Below are 22,882 nucleotides of genomic sequence, written 5' to 3' on the forward strand. Positions count from 1 at the left end.
GGTTTCTCACAAGACTGCAGCTTGAAGAGAAAGTCAGGAGCTCCTTCTGCCTTATCCCTTTACCAGACCATCCCAGAGGAAAGTGCTGCTCTGTAATTCCCTAAAGAATCGCCCAGGAAAATCAAGGAATGCTAAACTTAGCAAAGATAATGTTTCTGAAAGCTAATGGAGGGAGAAAAAACCCCATCCCAAGAGCAAGGCAGAGTTTTTCACACGCACTGTAAAGCAAAGGGACAGAGATGCACATTTCCTATCGTTGTAGGTCACTCTTCAGTGCTTCATCCTGATGTGAATAGATCCCTCAATAGTTAACTCAGCCAAGGGAGAGTTCAGATCAATCCTCCTCACTCCAGCCATGCCTCCTTCCAAATCAATAATGGCTGATGAATACCTCTGGCAAGCCCAGAACAGACACAATGGAAATCCTGCTCTTTTCCAAAGTGCCTTTGCAAGCCCCTTGGATAAGGGGTGTTTTTCTGCTTCTCTGCTAAATCTCAGCAGTGAAGCTGAATTCCTGATGATGCTCCATTCTGCAGAGGCAGCACTGCACTGCTAACCTGCACCTTTCTGCTCTTGGAGGGCTTAGCAAGAGCTTTTTGAGTTCATTTGAAAATGAATTCAAACTCACGATCTGTGTAGCTTTCATCTTTAATAAAGTCTGGGGTTTTTTTATTTAGACTGCTTTCACAACAGATGCAAAGTTGTTATTCAAAATATCATTCTGATAATTGGATTTTTTTTTAAGTGTAAAGTTCTGTAAGCAGTGCAAGCTATCTGAATTAAAACTGAATTTGTCTGCAAAAACTAGGAAAAATGAAAAAGCTGGAAAGATTAGATGGTTCACATTCATTAATCAAATCCCTTAATTGCACTGAAGTACTAAAAGAAGAATCACTTTTGTTAACTTGAAAGTTACGATGCACTTTTTTGGGAATTCAATCCTTTTTTATGTACATATTCCCAGTAAATCTATGCCTGGTTCTAATCTGCAGCAGCATTGTCCATAATTAAGAATATTTTACAAGAGGCTCTTTCAGAAATCCCCAGTAATTAATAATAAATATCTCTTTTTTACAGCACATGAATCTACAATAATGAAATAAACCTGAAGTTACAAGCACAGCACTCCAGCCTGTGCAAACAGACTTGGCAGTTCCAAGTACAGATTTATGTCTGGAAGGATGCATTCTCCTTGAAGCTGTTTGTGCAACCTACTTACCAGAAGAAAGAGATTTCCTGGAGATTTCCTTTAATTAGCTGGAACAAGCCATTAGTAAAACAAGCAACTAAAACCAGAAGCATACAAGCTCGCATAGTTTATGAAAAAGCAATAATTAAAAATACATCTTAAAATTCAAGAAAGGTGGGACCAGGTTCAGTAACAGCTCTTTCTGTGTGGACAGCAAGGAGAGTCTAGGAAGAGAAAGTTTAGCAGTCTCCCTGGAAAGATAATGGCAGGAGAGGAAATACATCATCCATGCTAGTGTGGTTTGTGTCCCTGCCCTTCCCAGTTTCTGAAAGCCTCCGTTTATTCCTGGGGCAATTAGGAGTCATCATCACTGCCAATTATATTTTTCACTAAGTGAATGCAATGTCATTTCCAAAAAAATTCTGAATCAGATGAATTTCAAAGTCTGGAATGCAGCAATTTTCCTGTGAGTGTTTCCTGGAGCAGCCACGGCCCGGAGTGATTTGAACACGAAGCACCAGGTCTCTTCCAGGAGATTACAGGAGACAGGGGCTGTGTCCCTTCTCTTACCCATAATGAGAATTGTGTGCCTCATTCCTCTCTCCCCAGCTGAAATGCACCCCTGCAGCTCTGCACTGTGTGTATTGACTCAAATGAAGCTTTGTGTAATAAGATTTAAATTGTAATGACTCATTATGTCAACCCTTTTTGCTGGTATTTTACATAGTAAGTGTGCACAGAGTGCAGGGTCCTACTGCAGAAAATCCCAGCAAGTTGACAGTGACAGTGACAAAAAAAACTACTCTGGAAACTTCTCCCAAAATCTCAGCATGACCAGAGTTCCAAAAGGATGATTTGAGTGGGTGTCCCTATTACAGCCATTATCATCCACTCAAGATTCTCTCCTGAATCCATCACATTTAGATTTTAGTGGGGCCAGGCTGTCTGCTTTATATGGGCCTCAGGTGAATGATTTCAAAGTATTATTTTTCATGATTGTTTAAACATTTGGCTACGCACACTCACACAGAGAGCTGTTTTCTAATAATCCTTTTATCAGCCTGAAGCTGGAACAACTTTCTTTCTTGCAAGGATCTGTTATTGAGAGTTTCTTATTAGTAACTAGATGCTGACATTGATTTCATTAAAAAATAAGCACAGTCCCGAAGAGCTTTTGATTTCTTTTTTTAATTGCATAACATGTAGAGTATAAACACAAACAGCTTTGCTCAGAACTGTACCTAATTGCTTGAATGAAAAGGATTTCTGGATCAGCAGTTTCTCTCATTTTTTTGGTACACATTGGTGGCATGTTACCAAGGCACCTCTAAAACTGCTAAATGTGGCTGGGGCTGAAAGTGATGTGGAAAAATTATTTTTGTGTGCATTGTAGAGTGCTCAAAACCACTAACAAAACCATTGTTTTACAGTACCAAAAGTAATGGCTATTCCGTGCAAAATCAGCTGTAGATAAATACCTTTTCTTCTTACAGTGAAGTAAAGGAATAACTTTGCCTTGAGATACCATTTTGTGTCCAGTGAGTCTAATAGACAAATTTTGTTAATTTGCACCAAAAAAGTAAACTTTGTGGCTCTTTTGTGTCAGCTTTTTAAAGACAGAGGTTAACAAAACTCTTCAAACCCACCAAATTCTCTTCTCTATATGATTCCACATCAATCCACAGAGGACTATTCTCTGGCTGGTTTCTAAATTCTGGTGCTCCCTATTTAAATATCCATAGGAAGTACAAACGCTTCTCTCCTACTCGTTTCTCATCTGAGAATTTAATAGCAACTGTTAAATGACATAATACTATAAGAAAGTAGGTTGGGGAAGTGGGAGGAGGACAAAAAATTGATAAAGAAATGGGAAAGAGAGCTGAAGCTTAAAACTTCTTGTGGTACATCACTGTAGCTCTTATGACTCTTTTTTTACACTCTTGCTTCTCTTCAGAATCCAAATGTTCACAAGGCTGTAATTGAAAGCCAGAGAACTGGTAAATATCAGTATCTAATAGCTGGTGTCCTTCTCCCTGTTCTCCCCTAATGCATATTTCCTGTGAAACGCTGTCAATGAACGAATGACTTCTTATTTCCCCAACTCCTCCTCAGATGTACTTTCTTCATCCTCACAGAAGAATGTTTTGTATTTCAGGATTGGTTGGCTTCTCTTTTTTTTTTTGCTGGCAGCCCTTCCTGCTCTCGTTAGTACATGAAAGCCTAATTGTGCTGGGCAGCTCTGTCCTGGCAAGCAACTTTGAAATTATACATGAAATGGAACTAGACATCATTAATTCTACTTTTGTAGGTAAGTTTTTCTCCTGTGAATGATGTGCTTTGCTCCTTACTTAAGAAGATTCTGTATTTTTTTAAGCCTTTTGCACTGTGATACCAATTAAGGTATATAAAATATATTCTTACAACTAATTAGAAATCAGTGAGAAAATCCACCTGAAATTTATAGAAATTAATTCAAAAGAACCAAACAATTAATTTATGCTTAATCCAGTGACTCACTATCCAACTTGTTTCCGCTGTTTATTTTTATATCAGTGTCTTAATTCAGGAGCAGGCAGGAAATATATCCTTATGTTTTACTTCTTTTGCAGAATTAGCTTAAAGGAAAAGAAGAAAACCACCAAAACATAGGATTGCAGACTTGCCATTTTTTTTCCTGAGAGGATCATCAATAATTTAAAATTTCTTCATCTTCAGAATGCCCAGATGAATGCTCTGAGATATTCAAAGGCTAGAAGCTGAAAGATTATACAGGTGATTCAATAAATCTTGGCAACAACTAAAACAAAAATCATGTTATTTTTTTAAATTTTAAGTATGAGGGATTAATTTTTCTCTCTTTATTTTTCTCTGTATCAACGAATAATTGAAGACATATTGGTATAAAATATAACCATAGCTGAAATGCAAATATATAGGATCATTCCATTTTTACTTTCCTTGGAAAAACAGTTTTTTGCTTTTTCCACTTGGTCCTTTATATTTGAAAGAGCAATATTCCTCAGGTGAGCACTGGTAATTAAGTCAGGTATTCATATTTTTTCTATTACTACTTTTCTTGGTGCTTATTTAAGAACTTTGTTTGCAAAGTTGAATACCCAAGGTTCCTTTTCAACACTTGTATTGATTTTCTTTTGTCTTTTAACAAACAGACACCAACCTGCACTCAACATGGAAAAAAAAACAAGCAGGCAGTGCTCAAATAGCAAAATCAACATTTTTATTCATCTAATAATGAATATTGTGAGCAAGCCAAGATCCAGCTGCAGCCCAATAGAAAAGCAGAGGCCTTTATTTCTCAACTAGCAATGATATCATCAATAGGTGGGGGGAGAGGGTTTCTAAAAATTAAGAAATAAATTCAAATGGAAGCTCTTTAGGTTTTTCAGCACACATTAATTACTTGAATTCAGGTACCTGTCCCAAAATTGGCTACAAGTATGTTAATCCAGCCGGGCACAGAAAATTAATCTTGATTATGAATTAATATTGTCCCTTCAGTCCAGAGAGTGGAGCCATGAATATGCATCCCAGCCCTTTGTGCACGCCCTGGCAGGAGTACAGATGGCATTTTATCCCTCACACAGAGTTTGGTGTGTGCCTGTCCGGGAGTTCAGGGGGTGCCAGACCCTCTGGGTGAAGTTGTGTGAGCTGAGTCCAGAGCTGCTGATGTGTGGGGATGGACAGGGAGGTCCCAAAAGAGAGGGTAAGGAAATGTGGAGAGAGAGCATTTTTTAACTTGGAGAGCAAGAGGCTCAGGGCTGACCTTATCACTTTCCACAGCTCCGTGACAGGAGGGGGCAGCCAGAGGGGTCAGGCTCTGATTCCGGGCAACAAGTGACAGGATGAGAGGACATGGCCTCAGTGTGAGCCAGGGGAGCTTCAGGATGGACATTCGGGGGAATTTCTTCACAGAAAGAACTGTCAAGCTCTGGAAAAAGCTGCCTGGGCAGGTGGTGAAGTCATCACCCCTGGAGGTGCTTAAGGAAAGCCTGGACGTGGCATTTAGTGCCATGGTCTGGGTGACACAGAGGGGTTGGGTCAAAGGTTGGACTTGATGAACTTAGAGGTCTTTTCCAACCTAATTGATTCTGTGATCCTGTGAAAGCCTTCCAAGGTCTGATGAGCTCTGGGGTCTGCCTGGCTGAACCTGCAAAAATGGGTAAAGCTCCACAGCTGCTGGGTTTGTCCAGAGCCAGCAGCGCACAGTAGCATTAAAAATGGAACCTATCCAAGGAGGTGGTGGCTGCTTTATTCAAACAGAGACCAGCATCACACACACACCCCTGAGCCTCTTCCACACTGACCTGTCACTGTGGCTCTCCAGGTGGCTGGAGTGAGCTGTCTGGGGGAGTGCATGGATGTATAGATATCTGTAATTAATCAGAAAGACTGGATTCTATTAGCAACACCAGCTCAATAAATAATAAGGTTTCATAAATATTAGTTGTGACCTGTGTCTCCCCCAGCTTCATCCTCTACCAGGGAAAAGGGAATTTAGAGTACTTTAGCAGGTTTTTCTACCTGGGAAAGACAAAGGATGAACCCCCTCAATGGGCTCTGCTGAAACGGCTGCAGAAAAGACCCCTCTCACTGAGAGAATTTCATTTCCTGACTGTGCCCGTCCATTACCAGCAATAAACACTCAGGATTTGGTTTTAGAAAGAGCTTTATGAGCCTCCAGTTCATGTTAAGATTAAAAGGGTCATATTCTTTTGTGTTGATACAGTGCAAAGGATTCTGATTTGGCTTTGCGGTATTTTTTCTTTTTTAAATCTTTGCCTGAATCAGAAGGAAGGCTGGATCATCACTGGATATAATGCATTATCATTAACTTCCTGAAGCAATTTCTCTTGTACAATTTTGCTAGCCCAGGCATTCTAGCTTTTAGTTTAATTGAGTTTGTTGATAAATCTGTCATGACATGCTTTCTATATATGATCTTCCTATAAAAAAAATATTTCTACAGAATAAAAATCATTCCATGAATGGGATTAGAACAAGGCTTGCACATTGTTTAATCATGTATTCAATTGGTGTCTAACAAGCAGTAGGAATGACTTAGATTGACCCTCTGTTCATTTATGACTTTCCCATTAACATTTGCAAAATAGGCAATGAGAAAAAAACATATGTTGAAATCACACAGTTCAGCCAATGCTTTCATTAAATATTACCAACTACTTTCCCTGTTGAAATGGAATATTCTCACTCAATCAATGAATCCAGTAAATAAATGTACAACTGCCTGTGGTGTCTTTTGCATTAGAATTTCAGTTTCCATGCTTGTCCCCAAGGCCAAGAGAGAGCACAACTTCCTGTTGCCGATGTTTTGTGTTTCATCAGGTCGTGTCTCAGTATATCCACGTCACCTTAGGTCTGAGCAGATGTGACAGAAGGGAACAGACTACCCTGAGCTGCTGCAATGTCAGCGCCTGCACCAGGAAGACTGGAAAATGCAGTGCTGGAAGTGCAGTGACTGGGAAGCAGAAAAACAACAGAGTAAGAGTTAATATTCTGACAGGAAGTCAAATAAATGGAGTGCACACACGACTTCATTGCAAGAAAAAGAAAACAAACAAAAAAATGAACCCTGTTACTATCATGAGAATAATAATGATTTGCTATTGTTTTGTTTTGGCAGTAAGCAATTATCACCTTCTGCAGGACTGAGGCACACTGTGACTACGTTGTGCGTAAGTAGAGAGGAAATAGTGACTACAGGTGTTACTGCATTTAACACATTTTATTCCTGCATGCAGTTTTATGGATTTCAAAAGTGGGATCAATTCTCCCTCCCTGAATTCTGATTACAATAATTGTTTTATTTCTTTCTTTTCAAATGAGAATGCTACTGGCTTCCTTTGGCGTATTTCTTGATAATATGACTGCTTTGGTTATTGCAGTGGTACGTTTCATGTCTCTGACCACAGTACAAGATGTTTCATTTACTTAAAGCTTTCTTGATGTTATCGAACTGAGAAAATTTACTTTGGTAGCCCTGAAAGCAATTCCAGGAATAAGACTTGATCCTTCACTCAATTATCTGTCCACATTCCATCAAACATCTGTAACAAGGCTAAACAAAATGTAAGGACACCCAGGCCTTAGATCAGCCAGGAAATGTTATCTTGGAATTGACTTTTTTCCTCCTAATGTAACAAGAATTATTGCCAGCAAGTCTCTTGGCTGCATGGAAGCCAGGCTCGCCTTTGTGATTGCCAAGCTCTTTTACACACTCAATTATCTGTCATTTTAATTTCACTATATTTCACGAAAAATGCAGAGGAGGACTCACATCTCAGCAGAGGATGCAATACCAGTGTGGTCATGCAGAACAGCTTTGTCCTTAAAAGTTATTAGAGCCAGTCAGTGGGAGAAGTGAAATAAAATTAGGTCGTCTTAATTCAAAGCTCTATTTTATTTTCATTGTCATTTGGCTTTTTGTAATCATCAGCCTTATCCAACCATCACACTTGGATTATCTCTTTCACTTGATCTTGCAAACATGGAAAAGCTTACCTTTGGGAGTTTTTAGCTAGTGAGCTCCTCAAATTTTTCAAGCCAACTTTTTCACCTTCCTTTTCACGTTGAGTAATTTGGAAAAAGATATAGAAATGGGGGAAAAGAAAATACAGAGTTACCATACTTTTTATGTTAGCAAATGAAGGACTTAATGTTAAAATTGGTATGAAAGAAGAGACATCCAGTTACAAACCTGGTGCTCAGTATTTATGACAATTTCTGAGACATTTTTAGCATAGCCTGAAACCAGAATGGCAGATTATCTTCTGACAGGAGCAGTGCAGCCAGGTGTGCCCACGTGCATCTGTAAGCACAGCAGTGCATGAGACAGCACAGGAGGCAGGGGGAGAGGGAGTGTAAGTGCCTGGACAAGTGGGATGCAGTGAATAACCTCAAGGGTTAAAGCGCCTCAGATCCTTACGGCAAATGACACCGGCCCGCCATCGATCCCTCTGTGCCTTCCGTGAAGGAGCTCTCTCACTGAGCATTCAAGGACAAAATGAAGAGGGTTTGTTGTCTGGGGTTTTTTTTTAACCTTCAGGTTACAGTATACAGGCATGAAGGAAATCCAGGCTGCCTGCAAGTTCTGCCTGCTGCCTTGGTGCATGGTCAACTCCAACGCTCCCCTCCCTCTTTGGGTACATAACAAGAGGTGACAGACCTGAAATAAAAGCCCACATTAAGCGAAAAGGTTCAAAAATTTGTTGGTTTAGGGAAGATATGGAGGGTGAGTGGGGAAAAGAAAGGCAGACAGGATAATCTAAGCAATATGAATAAATTGATAGCTAGTACAAGGAAAAAGAATGTGAGAGAATTTAAAAGGGGAAAAAAAAGACTGCAATTAAACAACTCTTGATGTTTCCTTCATCAATACAGAAATCTGTGTTTATTCAGAAATATTACTGAGGAAACAGTGAACCTAACAATGCTATTTTTTCCTAGCAGAAGGAATTTATGACATACTTTGCCCCATCCTCCCCAAACATAAACCCCTTTCTGGATAAAAAGAGTAAAACTTGTAACTCTGAGATTTTTTAATATTTTAAAACATATGAGTCCATCCATGGGAGCTTCTTTTCCTTTTTTCAGCAGCTTTACAATGGCTTGGTTTCATTTCTGAAGAAGAAATTATCCAGGCCTCGAGACAAAGATGTTCAAAGCCATGTTTTTGATCATTTAAACATCAATACCACTGGCTACACAGAAACTATTCATAATCCTTTCCCAGGGTTGGCAGGAAGCAAAGATAAATATTTTTCACAGCAGTGATATCCATTAAGACTCTTGCCTCCCAAAGGCAGGATCATGTTTTTGGACTTGTCCTGTCCCAAACGGATCTGGTCCCTGTCAGCCTCAAAAAGAAACCAGGAAGGTCTCCTGTGGTCTCAGTTATGTGACTGTAGATGTCATGGTTGATATTCTCAGTGTAAAAATGTCATGAAGCTTCGTGGGGGGGAAATACTTCATTTATCCTCCCTACATGTGGGGTCCTAGCCTTGCTTGCTTGTTCCAGCCCTTCACCCATGGTCAACAATTAGTTTGTCTGGGACAAAGCTATTAACTGACCCTGTTTAATGTCTGGGTAAGGCTCAATCAGGTCTGCATATGCGCAAGGCCAATCCCAATCAGAAATGTTTGGAACTTCAAGTGAAATGTCTCTGCATTTAATGAAAAACCCCAAGAGCTTCAGTAAGTATGATGGGTAATAGTCCTATAAAGAGATAATTTTCCTTGTTCCTTGGTTTCACTTAGCAAAGACAGAGGAACCGGAGCAGGAACGCTTCACGCAGCATTTATTTCTCTCATGTGAGTGGTTTAAATTCCTCCATTTCTAAAATCAGGAGATACAAAATGGAGCAAGCTCTGCGAATTTATTATCCAACATTTCCTGCTTGTCCATGGAATGTCACTGTGCACCCATCTGTGTTTCCCCCATTAATAATGTCCATGGCACCTCCAGGGCACCAGGTAACAGAAGCCTGATGAAAGCTCCTCTGAACAGTTTCACTCCCATATTGTCTCCTGACACATCCAAACAGCCTTAAAGCCCAACCGGAGCTCATCCTGGTCCTTCAAGTTAATAAGCAAGTAGCCACTGGGATTTATAAATATATATATATATATGTATTCATTATCTCATCTCTATGTATATGCATCTATATTATACAAATACTACCATTAAAAGAAAAAAAAAAAACCACATTAACACCTTAAGTGCCCAAGTGTCATTGTAGTACCAGGAGCATTAGATTTAATTAGGTAGCAAAAATAGAAACTGAAGTCTGGTTAATAACTTCTAAAGCTGATCATAATTGGCTTCTTAGTTGGAGATCAAGCAAAAAAATAAATTTCAGACATCAGTTTAAGTGAATACTGAATAAATTATTCAAAATAACTTTGAGAATCAAATAATTGGGCAAATAATATGTAAAGTCAATAAAGTGTGACCATCAACAAATGACAAATGTATGAACAATAGAACAGTATTATTCTTCTACTTAGCTCCAGAGACTTCCTTGTACCCATCAGATTAATTGTTTATTCCAGTTATTACATTCTTTCAAATGTATGAGAAAGCAAACCATTGATTTACTGCTGTCACGGGGTACTTAGTGCAGCAGTTTAAACAAAGCATGGCTGTCTCCATATATAATTCATGTTTATTATAAATGTAAAGGAGAAAGAAAATGCTACAGGAGCTTTTCTAGGCTCAGCAATCTAAATTTCTGTTGCTTTGTGAATGTAATAAATACAATGTTTACCTGCAGAAATATAACCAAACAGAAATTTCCTGCACCGAATAGGTAATTTCCAGAGGGACACACAGTGTTATTAAAAGCATTCTCCAAACACTGATTGCTTCATTCTAAACTAAATCACATCATTTGGTATTTAAGAACTGTCTGGATTTGCTGCTTTGTTCTTAATATGCTTGGCACATCTGCCTCACAAATCTTCAAATGGCTCTAAAATGTGTCCTGGATTGTTTTTGGCTGGGATAGCACTGATTTAGAGAATGCACAAAGGTGCGATCTTCCCCCTCTCTCAGAACCCTGCTCTTCCCTTACTGTGCTGGTTGAAATTCCAGGAGTGCTCTGATATAAAAAGGGTGCTCAGACCCTGTCACTCTCCCAGCCCCGCCTGCAAGGCTGAGTTATATTTTGGTTTTAGGCTAGTAATATATCAGTGGTTATGTCAAAGTCTTCTTCAGAATTTTGAGCTTGTGGGTTGCACCATTTCATTAGCTGGTGGGTTTTTTGTTTTCCTTTCCCACCACGTTATAGCAGTGAACTCTCCCCTTGCAGCAGTCTGGGATGCCTCCACTGGATACTCCACGCTACTCTCTTAGCCTAATAAAAAGTAGAAAATCACTTGGGTTTGTTCTTCAATTACTTATTCACCATGCAACTCTGACTTAGGAAAAGTGAAGTTCTAGGTGTGTGATTCTAATTAGAATATTATTCCAATTACTATCTTGAAATGAGAATCCTGCTGTGCAGTATGCTAATATGAAATGTACCCACAGAAAGCAACAGAGGACAAAGCAGAGTCCCCTTTTTTTAGTGATTTCAGCAAAATAATAGATCCAGAACTCCAAGCTAGTCAGACACTGAGTATCAGAGTGAAAGAGAGTGGGTAAGTCCCTTGAAGGCATAATAATGATAGTGCTTGTTAAGGTCACCATTTTCATTTCAAACTACAGCAACAGCCATTTAAAAAATAACTTTACAACCAAGAAGAACTTGGAAATAGCACAGTACTGCAGTGTATTTACAGATGTCACATTTTCTCAGTAAAAAGAAAACCAACTCCCAAAGTAAATAATTTTAACTGCCTAAAACACAAACCCCATTTAGGCCATAGAGAATAATTGACCAGAAATCCCGAATATTTTGGATAACAAAAGGGATCAATCATCATCCATCCACCATTGTATATAGGCTGTGTGCTTTTACACAAATTGTTGCTGTGTTAATTCTTGTCTGTTTCTCTGCCTGCAAGGTCTTGAAAGAATAATAAATCTGATCTTGAAATAAATAAGGTTTGAACTTCTCTTATGCTTTATTATAATTTTTAGCAGATTAGACTTGGTAAGACTCTTAGCATTTTAAATCTTAAAATACTGTCTTTAAGTAAGCATGTCTCTGCTGACCTGTCACCTTTAAGTTATTTGCAGGGAACTTTGATTAAGTAGCATTAACTAAGTCTTCTCCTTAAATTATTTGAAAAATGTAACTTTAAATAGGTCATTTAAAAAAAAAAAACCCACCAACTTTCTGAGCTTCTTTCCTCGAGTCTCTCCCCTACGGATTGTCTTAATAGGTAAAGCACTGTCTGCATTTGCTGGAGGTTGCAGCCTTTGCTAGCGACAAAGTCAGTGTGTTCAGCTAGACAGATTCCTACAGAGACCTCGGGGCTTTCATGTGGGACCTCTGTCTCCTGGAAATGATATTGTATTTTACACAGAAAAAAGCACCTTCCTCACTCCAGCTGTTACAATCACTGAAAAATGGTGAGTTCTGCAGAACACACAACTCTGCAAGCCTGTTTAATCAGTGACTGAGGCAGCCCTCCTCAGCCATGGACTGTGCGCTGGAGGATTTTACATTACTTGTATCATCTTGCTTGCCTCTAAGAACATCCTGTTACATAAAAAGATTGTTTGTCAATCTTGGAAAATATTTATTTTTCTGTATGACCAACCTGAAACTCCATTTTTGTGTTTTTTGCTTTTGCTTGGGGTGAATAGCTAATAATAGTTCTAATAATTACAGTGATAATATTTTTCAAGCTCTGTAACAATTTGCAAACACAGACTCTCATCCTTACAGGCACCATGCAAAATAAACCTGGCCTGGTCAGCCTGTGAGGGACATCAGTGCATCTGCTTTGAATGCTGTTTTCCAGCATGGTAGGAAAAGCTTAGGAGCAGAGCAGCATCTGTATGTTCTCACATTCTCATTTTTGACAAAGGAACGCAGAAAGAAATCTGTCCCACCTTTTTTTTTTTTTTTTTTTGAATTGCAGAGAAAGCCTGGGCTAAAGACTTGAGCTTCTGTTATTTTTGTCAAGTTACTTAAGTTACTTTCCATAGTCAGTCACCACTGGCAGACTACAGTCACTGCTAACGTTAGCAGATATTCATGGAGGCTTTTAAAACACTGTCTGAAATCAGGTCCCTGCTCTGTCAAACTGGTGACCTGGAACTGAAAGGCTTTTGTGACATTTTTAAGTCCCTCAGTCCCAGGATCTCCTGAGAAATCCCTGGTAGCAAGGGAAGACGGAGTGAAGCACGGTTTCATTAGCAAATACATTTCTCTTACCTTTGAGAACTGCATATACAGCTGAAATTTGCCATTTCTGCTTACAGGGCTGGTATATCACAGTTGTTCTGTTAGGTTGTGCGTTGGGAAGTAACCTACAGCAAAAAACAAAGCAACTGGACATATTTACCTGCCAATAAAACACCCTTTCCCCTGGAATATTTTCATCTGACCTTTCTGGTCTCGTTAAATGAAGAAAGGGATGCTACTGAGATTGTTTTAGATGCAATCATTGCTTAAACATGACATTTAGGATTCGTGTAGAGGTTAGCCACAGCAAGGCATCTTTTTCCCACCAGTGAGCAGTGCCTCACATTTCTTCCCATGCTCCTTATCTAACTCAGCTGTTCCTAAACCCATCTCGTACACAAGAACCTCGCCAGAGGTTGCAGCAAATTTTCAGGCTGTGGGAAGTTTGAGCTGTTGAGAAGACTAGCACAGCACTAATAAAATCTGAACACTTATAGTCAAACCTTATTCCTGATGCTGCTAAATGGGAACTTACAGCTTAACATAATAGGCAATTTAGCATACAAATGTGCCCCATAAAAGCAAGGATGTTGGCAGTGCAAAATCATAAATGTTAACCTTTGGGCAAGCTGTTACAAATGTGCTACAGGCTCTTGCAATTTTAATGAACTTGTTTGCACACACGAGGTTTATCTTGTGCTAAACACTGGGAGCCACACACCCAGGAAGAGGAACACCTTCAAAAATTCTGGAGTGTGGAAGTTCATCATGTCCCACTCACCTCTCATCAGAGGTTTATAGCAGCAGGCAAGGAAAATGGCCTTTTTGCCCTCAGAAATGCGATGGAGAAACAGTACATAACTCTCCTAACAGTGCTGGAGAACACAGGAAATCTTTTATAAGTACAAGTGTTTGCGATCAAACTTTTATTCTGGACAAGTACAGATGATAATGAATGTGATTTTCCTGAGTCATTGCTTCATTATTTTTTGGTAAGTTCCTGGAAAGGCACAGGTTGTTGAAAATGTGAGAAATCCATAGCAATTTCAACCCTAAATCAGGGCTAATAGTTATCTTATGAACTAGTAGGCACCTGTGACCTTTCCTTGTAAGCAATTTGGGTTTGATGAATCAATGTCTGAGCATCCTCACAATCAAATAATGCTGCAGAGCAACCAAAGTAAGTTGCTCCATTTCAGGGAAGCACTTGGAAAAAACCCACACATTTTCAAGCAGTTTTGCTAGTCCTGAACACAGCACTCACATCCAGCCTTGGCGGTGGGCATGCTTTCAGTCCAAGTCTGTCACGTTTTTTGGCATTGGAAGGCCACTTCATTCCAAAGCAGAATTAATCAGAGCTACTCTTTCAAGCTAAATGTGTGAAAGATGAATCATTAGAGAAAAAAAGATGATGTCTCAGACTTATCTGACTCCACTGCCAAATTTTCTTCACCTTCCACCCTACGATTACTGCAGCAAAATATGGAGTTTTCAGTTTGCATTCACACAGTTTAACAACGTCTACTGGAACATTCATAGCCAAGAACCTTCTCACTTGCTTATTCCTTCCTGTAAAGAAAAGGAATTCAAAGAAATTTCCTTTTAATTGGCTGTGAAGTTCTTTTAGCTTGGTTAACAGCCTTAACTGCCGACAAAGCATGGAACTGGATTGTAAAGAGAATTCATACAGGGACCAAAAAGCACTTGCCAGGTATTTCTCACCTCACTAACAGCTCATTTGCTTCACTATCGTTAATATATGTATCTGTACACATAGGGAACAATCTGAGACTCGTTAGGCTATAAGGCAAGAAAAAAATGTAGATTTTCATAATAACTTGCATTATTATAAAGCCTAAAAAGTTATACATATGCATTAAATGGAAAGTTAAAGCATGAAAGAGAGTAAAAGAGAGAAAATAAAAGGAGTTGAAAATAAAGGAAGTCTTCCTTTTCAGACATAGAGGCAGTGAGAAAAGTTTCTCTAATGTTATCCTTCAATACGCAGTGTAGTGAACTAAATTGGGATCCAAAATATCAAAATATTCCACTTCATTGTTACTTTCATACAAGTTCAGAACAAGGGTTTCATGCACAGTGTAAACTGAAAATCAGAGGTTCATTAATTAAAAAAAAAAAACCAACTTCACTCATAAAAAATCATTTCATACTAGAATGATTAAATTGAATTAATGGAATTAATATTATTGTACCCTACTTTGTATGAAGAGCACTTAACACACACAAGTCTAAAAGACCATTTTAGGTTTGGTTTTAAGAACAGAACTTCACCTGCATGGTTGGTTGCTTTTGATGCTCTGCATTATGTCATCTTACATGCTGTAAAATATGTCCCTGACATTAATTTTCTGTAGAAAACAACCAGGAAAACTATTTGCATAACTGTAAAAACGAAGCCCCTTTGAGTCATTAATATTGAAAAATATTTATGTGTGTTTAAACTCGGCCTGTGAAATGTACAGTTCAGTGCTTTCCAGGTCCAATTTCTGAGTTTAACTTAATCAAGTCTAATGGTGCAAAGGTGATTATCTGCCTTCTGCTAAGTTCAAGAATGTAATAAAACTGGTTACATTAGGAAGACAATTTATTATCTGTACAATGGCAGAAAAAGGTAAAGAAAAGGTAATTTATGGTGGCGCTTTCTGAGCTTAATGTATTAGTTGCAGCAGAGGTTAAAACTTTCATCTTCTTACACCTAAACTTGGAGAAATGAGAAAGCTTCTGAATACAAGACAGAACACGTGCAATAACATAGAAATTACACTTCTTTATCCATACAGCAGACAGGGACTCATTCTTTTGTTGTTTTTCCAGTTATATTTTGTTTTACGGTATGAAGAGTTACCCTGAAGTACAGCAGGATAATCCTTGGGGTTGCATTTTCTTTTTCAGGTTGTTGCCTTTTATGATCCCTTGGGAAAAAAAAAAAACTGCTCAGCTGTATTGTGGCTCCACTGATGGCAAACGACAGAATCAGGACAGGAATATATTTCTCATTGCTCTCATTAGTCTGGGGGAAGAGATTCAGTGTCAGTAGGACTTGAGGATAACAGGGAGCACACAGACCTTGGATGAATGGCAGAAGCAGCACAGCTTCTTCAAGCCTTATTGCCTCTACCTTTTCTGAGAATGATCACTATGTCAAACAAAACAGAAAACAGAGATATTTTTCAGAGAGACGTTTTCTGAAAATATCCCGGTACTAACAGGAAAAGCACACTTTTCCATTTGCTGCTTTAGGAAACCCAGCCCTTTCTTGCCATATTGCACCTGTTGCAATTGCACTGCAGGGAAGAGGGAAGATGCAATGCAGCAGCTTTGACTCATATTACTGTAAAATTTATGGGTTTGTCTCTTTGCTGCCTATGTGCAAAGTCTATTCCTGTCCTTGACCCCCAGCCTCTCTCACCCTTCTGATCCAGGAAACTTGTGAAGAGTCACAGGGAGATTAAGGATGATTCCAGACTGAGCTTGATTGATCTGTCATTTAGACATTTAAATGTATTACATTTTGTTGATTATCTACAAAGACATTTTCTCAATTTGGTTTGCTAAGTTAGCATTAAAAAAATTGGCAAATTCTTAAAATTGTAAGGTGGTTGTGAACTGTGAGAATTCTCCACATTCAACCCAAGCATCTCCATTCCAAATGTAGTCATTTTTGTTTGCTATTAAAGCAGATTGTGTGTTTGGACACCCAAATACAACAGCTCTTTCACAAGATGATTTTTCTATTCCATTAAATAATTATTTCTTTGGTGTCAAAACATGTCAGTGACAAAATTAAGAGAGAAAATAAATTAACATACTGTAAATATGTGTGATTTCATACTGAATTGCCGCAAAATACCCTCCGTGCAGCGGACTTTAAATGGCATGAAATTTCTGATGCCATTTCCTGAACCTTACATAACATTCAGCAGAACAGCCACTCTTTGTAAAAGTGTAAAACTGTAAAATACGGTTTCCACAGCATCCAGCACCTCACTCCATTCTGCCTGCATCACCTTTCAAGCAAGAAGCACCACTGGATTGAATTAGGTCCATTAAGAATTGAATCTCATGCATGGTGTATTAAATCACTCGATTAAATCAACCTGTGATTATCGAATAATGCACCAACATCCTTGTCTGGATCACCTGCATCTTTCAGGAAGCCTGGGCAGTTTCCTTACTGAAACTTCAGAAATAAGAAGCTCCGTGGTTCTCAGTGGGACTGACAGAGCTGTGTGAGTTTTCAGACTGGATTCACCTGCATATATTCAGGAATACTGGTAAAAAAAATAAATTATTTTTCCCTGCATACCTGTTTTACTGCCAAACATCCTGCAGCGACTCTTTTCTAACACAACTAGGTTTTTTTCCCCCCAAAGTTCTGATAATCTCTTGCTGAGCTTCCCTATCTGCTGTTTGGGACCATTCAATCAAGCACATTCATTTTGCTCATGCAAAAACCTCGGTGAGATTGGGCTTATCAGAAAAGGTTCTCTGAATGTGCTTGGCTCCTCTCTCATGGTGCCATTTCAAGACTTCTGTCTGTGCCTAGATATCCCAGAGTCGTGATAAATAGAGCCAGGGGTTGTTTATTACCAATGTTTGCTATCTGGAATGTGCTGTCATCTCATTACAACGTGTTTCAACTTCTGCATGGACAGGTCTCTTATTTACACTCTGCTTTATTCATGGAGGGAACGCTGACATTGGAGGCAGTAGAGAGCAGAGTGAAAGGACTCCATCTGTAATACTGTTAAAATAATCCCTTTTCACTACTTTTAACACCAGAAATTGATATCTCTGTATCAAAAATTCAAAAGTTTCTGATTTGAAGATTGTCAGGTAAAGATGTTAATGGTGAAAGCCTGGAACTAAGATAAAAATTCATGGTAGTCTTGGTCATCTGAGCTTCTGGGAGCTGTCAGCCAAGCAGCACGTACAGACAGTGAGAAGTATGGATTGCTTTTGACTCAGACTCCCAAAGCAAGTTTGAGGGCACTACAATACCATAAGGACTGCTGGATTCAGAAATTTCGGATTAAAAGGTACAACTTATCTATTATTCTGCCCTGGTCTCTATGATGTCATTATGTCATCTGTGATATAAATGAACATGACAAATTTTACCCATATAGCTCCATAGAGCCTCAGTGGAATACTCCCAGGTAGAAAATCAGGACATTTCTGTAAGCAACACTTATTTTAGCTGTGCTCTCAGTGAGCTCTGTGAAGAACTAATTTTATTATCGCATATAAAAAGCAATGAAATGATACTTAATTTCTGGGATTCCTTAAATAGATAAAGAAATTACTCTAAAAATAAAGTAAGAGCAAAATTCAGACCTGAAGTGCATCAGCTTCGTTCTCTGCTGCACTTGCAAAAGCACAGCCAGCAGCTCAGGAGAAGGGATTATTCACTTTTACCAGGCATTTGCCTGGTTGTGGACATATAGTACCTTGCCAGACTTTTTTTCATGAGAGATCACTAATGAGTGTTTCACTGGGAAGATGAAGCCAGACACTTCTCAGAGATTCCCAACCAGACTCGTGGCTATGGGCAGAAGTTGCAGCAAAAGAAAGGTGTTATTGAATCTAAGCAAGAGTTTCTTCATGCTGAAGACGGTCAAATATTGGAGCAAGGGCCCAGAGAGGCTGGGAAATCTCCATTACTGGAGATATTCAACACTCAAAAGCAGAAAATGCTGAGCAACCTCACCAAACTAAGCCTTATTTTTAAGGGAGTAGAACAGAAAATGTTCAAAGGTCATTTCCAACCTGAAATAGTCGATGTTGCTGTGGTCCTAGAGTTGTGCATCTACAGGTATTTGGTTGCTTGTATCCCCAGCCAGACTGTTCTCACCAGTACAGGTTTTCCCAGTGTTGTTGGTTTGGGTTTTTATCCAGGGGCTGCGGTGATGACTTTTCTGCTAAAACCACCCTTAGCATCTGGTTTTTGAAATAAGAATCTGATGACAAATATTTTTCAAAAGGCACCAACTGACTGATATTATTCTATATTACAGATTTCCAAGGAGGGTAATTCATGGCAAATATAACGTTTTCCCCCTAATTCTTATAAGCCATTTCTTCACCATCCAAATAAATGCTGTCAGAACATGGAATAAACCATTCTTCCAGAATGTGAGAAGTGCAATCTGTCCACATTACACCATCCTTCTCTCCAAGGAGAGAGAAAAGATTTGCTTCAGCAGAGAAGGCACTCTGTTATATGGCTTTTTCTTTTCTAGTCTCATATCTTATGTTTCAATGGGTAAACTCTGCAAGTCAGATTTATATTCAAGTCTAAAGTTATGTTTTGCTGCAGTAAAATCAGAGGAGGCCATGACAGATTGATCCATGGAAGAACAGGTGGGAACTGAGCAGACCTTATTAATCTTTTTCTCTACTTGGTGGCACTCAAGTGCCTTTAATACACAGAGAGAACTTTATCTGTGTCACGTGAAGTTAACCTTGAATAGGACTTGGATTTCTAAGAGTCAGATTAAATTTTTTCTGAGTTAAAAACTTGCACTTTTTTTTGATATTTCAGAGATTTTGGTAGCATCCTCTTGTCCTCAGTGTTCTCTGCCCAGCTGAGCACTTCTAATAATTTAATGTGGATCCTCTTCTGAAACAGCTCTTCCCATGTTTTACATCTGAGACATCTTCCACTTCCCATGGTGGAAGAGAGGCCTCTGGAACTAAACTTCCAGACACCTCATTCCACTTTCTAAGGCATTGTAACAATTTTACAGAGCATAGCAAAGACCTTTGTCTTCCTGTTGAAGCAACTCTATTTCCTTTTAAAGCATAAAAATTAATAGAGCTAAATATAGGCTAGTTTAAGCATGGCTCTGAAATCTTATGACTAAGAAAATGGAGGATGCTGTGTTCAAGCCCCCCACTGCTCTGTGCATTTTCTGTGAAAGGTTTCGTGTGCGGTACAAACCACAGAGACTGATGTGCCTCTGCTGGGTCTCTTTAGCTGTCCATCCAAGAGACATAAGCATAAAGCTAAACTGAAAATGGGGTCAGAAACTACAGAATTGCCATTACACCTATGGTGTATCTATGTTAGTCAACCATCCTTGTGCATAACTAAGTAAATTTAACTCCCTTCAGAACATTATCATACAGCTTCTTCACTTCATCCCCTATTTCCTTCTGATTATGAGACTGTATTTGTTACCTACTCAGGCACTGAAAGATGCAGGTGAAATTTTGCTGTTTGACACACAGACCACACAGACAGGGGTGGAAGTGCAATGTTGTCACCATGGCTGGTCAGCCTTCATCCTCAGGGGCGGTGACAGCTGAGAGAGGCTGTGGAGATGGGATGTCCAGGAGAGGAAATACTCCCCCAGCTGTAGCACTGGTTTGCTTCTCTAATTGCATGAAAATGCTCAAGAGCAGAACAGAAACTGGAGACCTGTGCAAGTCACTGATTGTTGCTGTTGTCTTTCAGACAGAGTTTTGAAAAAAATGCACCTACTCCCTTTAACACCATTAAAAGAATTTAACAAGTTAATGCAATAAAATTTGATCATCTTGATTTGAGTATGTCTGTGGTTGTTGCATTTCCATGATGAAAGTGATGTAAGGCTCATTATCCTAAATAAACTCCTAATTTTCTGCTCACGGTTGCTAAAAGTGTTCCAGAATCAGCAGCACCAAAACGAGCGCTTCATTCACTTCCTCATGGTTACAGGGCTCCAGGTCTGAATTCTGTAATCTTCGTGCCACAGCTGCAAAGAAATCACATTTTTGTAGGAGGACAAGATCCCCACAGATAATAATGGGCCACAGGTTTTGTCCTGTTTGCAGGGTGTCAGGGCTGAGACAGGTCAGGCTCTCCCCAGCTTTACATGCACTGCTCAGAGGTTTGGTTTTAACTTTGTTTTGCTGCAACAGCACCCAAATTTCTTAACTGTGGTGTCTAACACACATCAGGTATTTCTTTGTTCTGTTTGGAAATGGTTCTGCCCAGCTCCAGGTCTGCCCTTCTGGGGCTGAACATCTGAATACACATGTAGATTCCTAAGTGCAGAGATGAAGATGGGATTCTTAAACCAATCAGCTGGAGAAAGAGGGGGTTATCCTGAACTCTTTTTTTTTTTTTTTTTTTTTGGCAAGCCAAGAAGAAACATTACAATAAAAAAATACAAACCTGAGTCTCCTGTGCATGCAAGTCCTTCAAAGGAAAAGACTGACTTTTAATAGGTGAGAAAGCAGATTTTCTGCTCTCAGATTCCATTGGGGAAACTTCCACAGCAGGGTGTTGCATTGTAACAATTGCAGGCAATCACTCAGCTGTAGGAAATTGTTCTGAATATCTGACAAAACAAACTCAGCATCTCCAAGCCACCCCTAACAGCTCAGGGATGGCTCTGTGCTTTGCATCCCTGCTGCAGCCCATAAGTCTCACCCAATAATGTGTCTTTGCAAGATGAGGGGCACGGATTTGTTTTTCCAGCTACCGTCACTCATGGATAGCCCTTCCCGTGAGACCCGAATGCTGGTAAATATTAGTGGAGCGAGTGTCATTTAGTTTGTTCTGTCAGAAGGTGGACACATTATTATCTTTGGTGACAGTAGTGAAGTTAAATTTAGTCCATGCTACATTTTTCAACCTCCGTAGGAGGACTGTTGGTCTAAACAAAAAATACGTCTTTTTTAAAAAGGAAATCGGCTCCTTGCAATTTTGCCTCTCTCACTTCCTATTTGCATGCTGAATTATTTCCTTTTAAACTTAATGTCATTAAACAACTATTGCACACATAGGACACACAAATACCACAGAAGGTGAAGTGAGCTGCTGATAAAAACAAAAAAGAGAAAAGGAAACAGGTGTGTTCATCTGTCAATCAATAAACTAAATAGATGTCATAAAACTTAAAGAGAATAATCTTTTTTTTACTGTTGTCTGAACTGCACTTGATCTTGTTCTTCACACTTTTAACAGTCACATAACAATCAATTGTATAAATTTACTGGAACCATGGCAAAAAAGCAGTCTCAAGACCCTAAGAATTTAGTTTTAGACAGTAGCTAAATATCCTTATGCTGTTATCAAAATCATTAATATGCTACATGAACACATGAACAACAAAAATTCCTCACTTATTCTCCCTGCATATCGGCAGGATTAATGTCAAATACTCTCCAGCTTCCTGAATAAAAGGTTTCTTGTTTTTGATGTGACAAATGAGAAACAAATCTCAGCCTGAACTTTTTCATGAGCTGATTATTTTACAATGTGATTTGTATTTTTTTGACAGGCCCGAGTTCCAGGTGGACCAGAGGTAATACCAGTCACCCATCCGTGCTGGCAGAGAGGCAGCAGAAGAATACAAAACTGCACAAAATGCTAATTCTCGTGATTCTGCTCCTATCCCTGCAAAATTCAGCTGTTCCCTGCTGTGCCCTGTGAGTCCCAGTTGTGACCTGGTTCCATTAAAATAAAACCAGGATATGTGTTAAGAGTTTTTCTGGCGCTCTTTAGGATATTTCTTTTCTGGTGCAGAGACCTGTGGAAATAACCACTCTTGTTTTTGCCATCAGGTGCATGGATGCACGTTTTCAGGGAGTGTGTGATACAGCACCCGCATCTCAGGGAAGCCACGGGGGCCTCTGCTCTTTCTGTAGAGGATAAAATCAGCTCTCCCTCTCCAGTCTCCAGAAGCCTGCAGAGGCACCATTAACATGATTCTCTCACTTCATTTGGGGGTTTATATCCATGCCTGGAATTTAATTTTGCAGAATGACCTAGACCTAACCCTGGCACGAGCAAAAAATAAAACCAAGAAGAAATAAATTGTGATAAAAATTCAAATCATTAGCC

The 22,882-nt window shown here is 39.2% G+C and overlaps 1 long non-coding RNA gene across 2 annotated transcripts; it reads left to right on the plus strand.

Annotated features, from left to right (window-relative positions):
- Nucleotides 1-3,709: 3,709 nt before the first annotated feature.
- Nucleotides 3,710-22,526, plus strand: LOC120412049. Of its 2 annotated transcripts, XR_005604724.1 has the most exons (4): nucleotides 3,710-3,961; nucleotides 6,554-6,709; nucleotides 6,852-6,903; nucleotides 22,320-22,526. It is a non-coding gene; the product is annotated as an uncharacterized LOC120412049 (long non-coding RNA). The 2 variants fall into 2 exon arrangements; XR_005604723.1 differs by lacking the exon at nucleotides 22,320-22,526 and having other exon boundaries at nucleotides 6,852-11,807.
- The last annotated feature ends 356 nt before the right edge of the window (nucleotides 22,527-22,882 follow it).

The sequence above is a fragment of the Corvus cornix genome, chromosome 4A, assembly GCF_000738735.6.
Source record: "Corvus cornix cornix isolate S_Up_H32 chromosome 4A, ASM73873v5, whole genome shotgun sequence".
Taxonomy (NCBI): domain Eukaryota; kingdom Metazoa; phylum Chordata; class Aves; order Passeriformes; family Corvidae; genus Corvus; species Corvus cornix.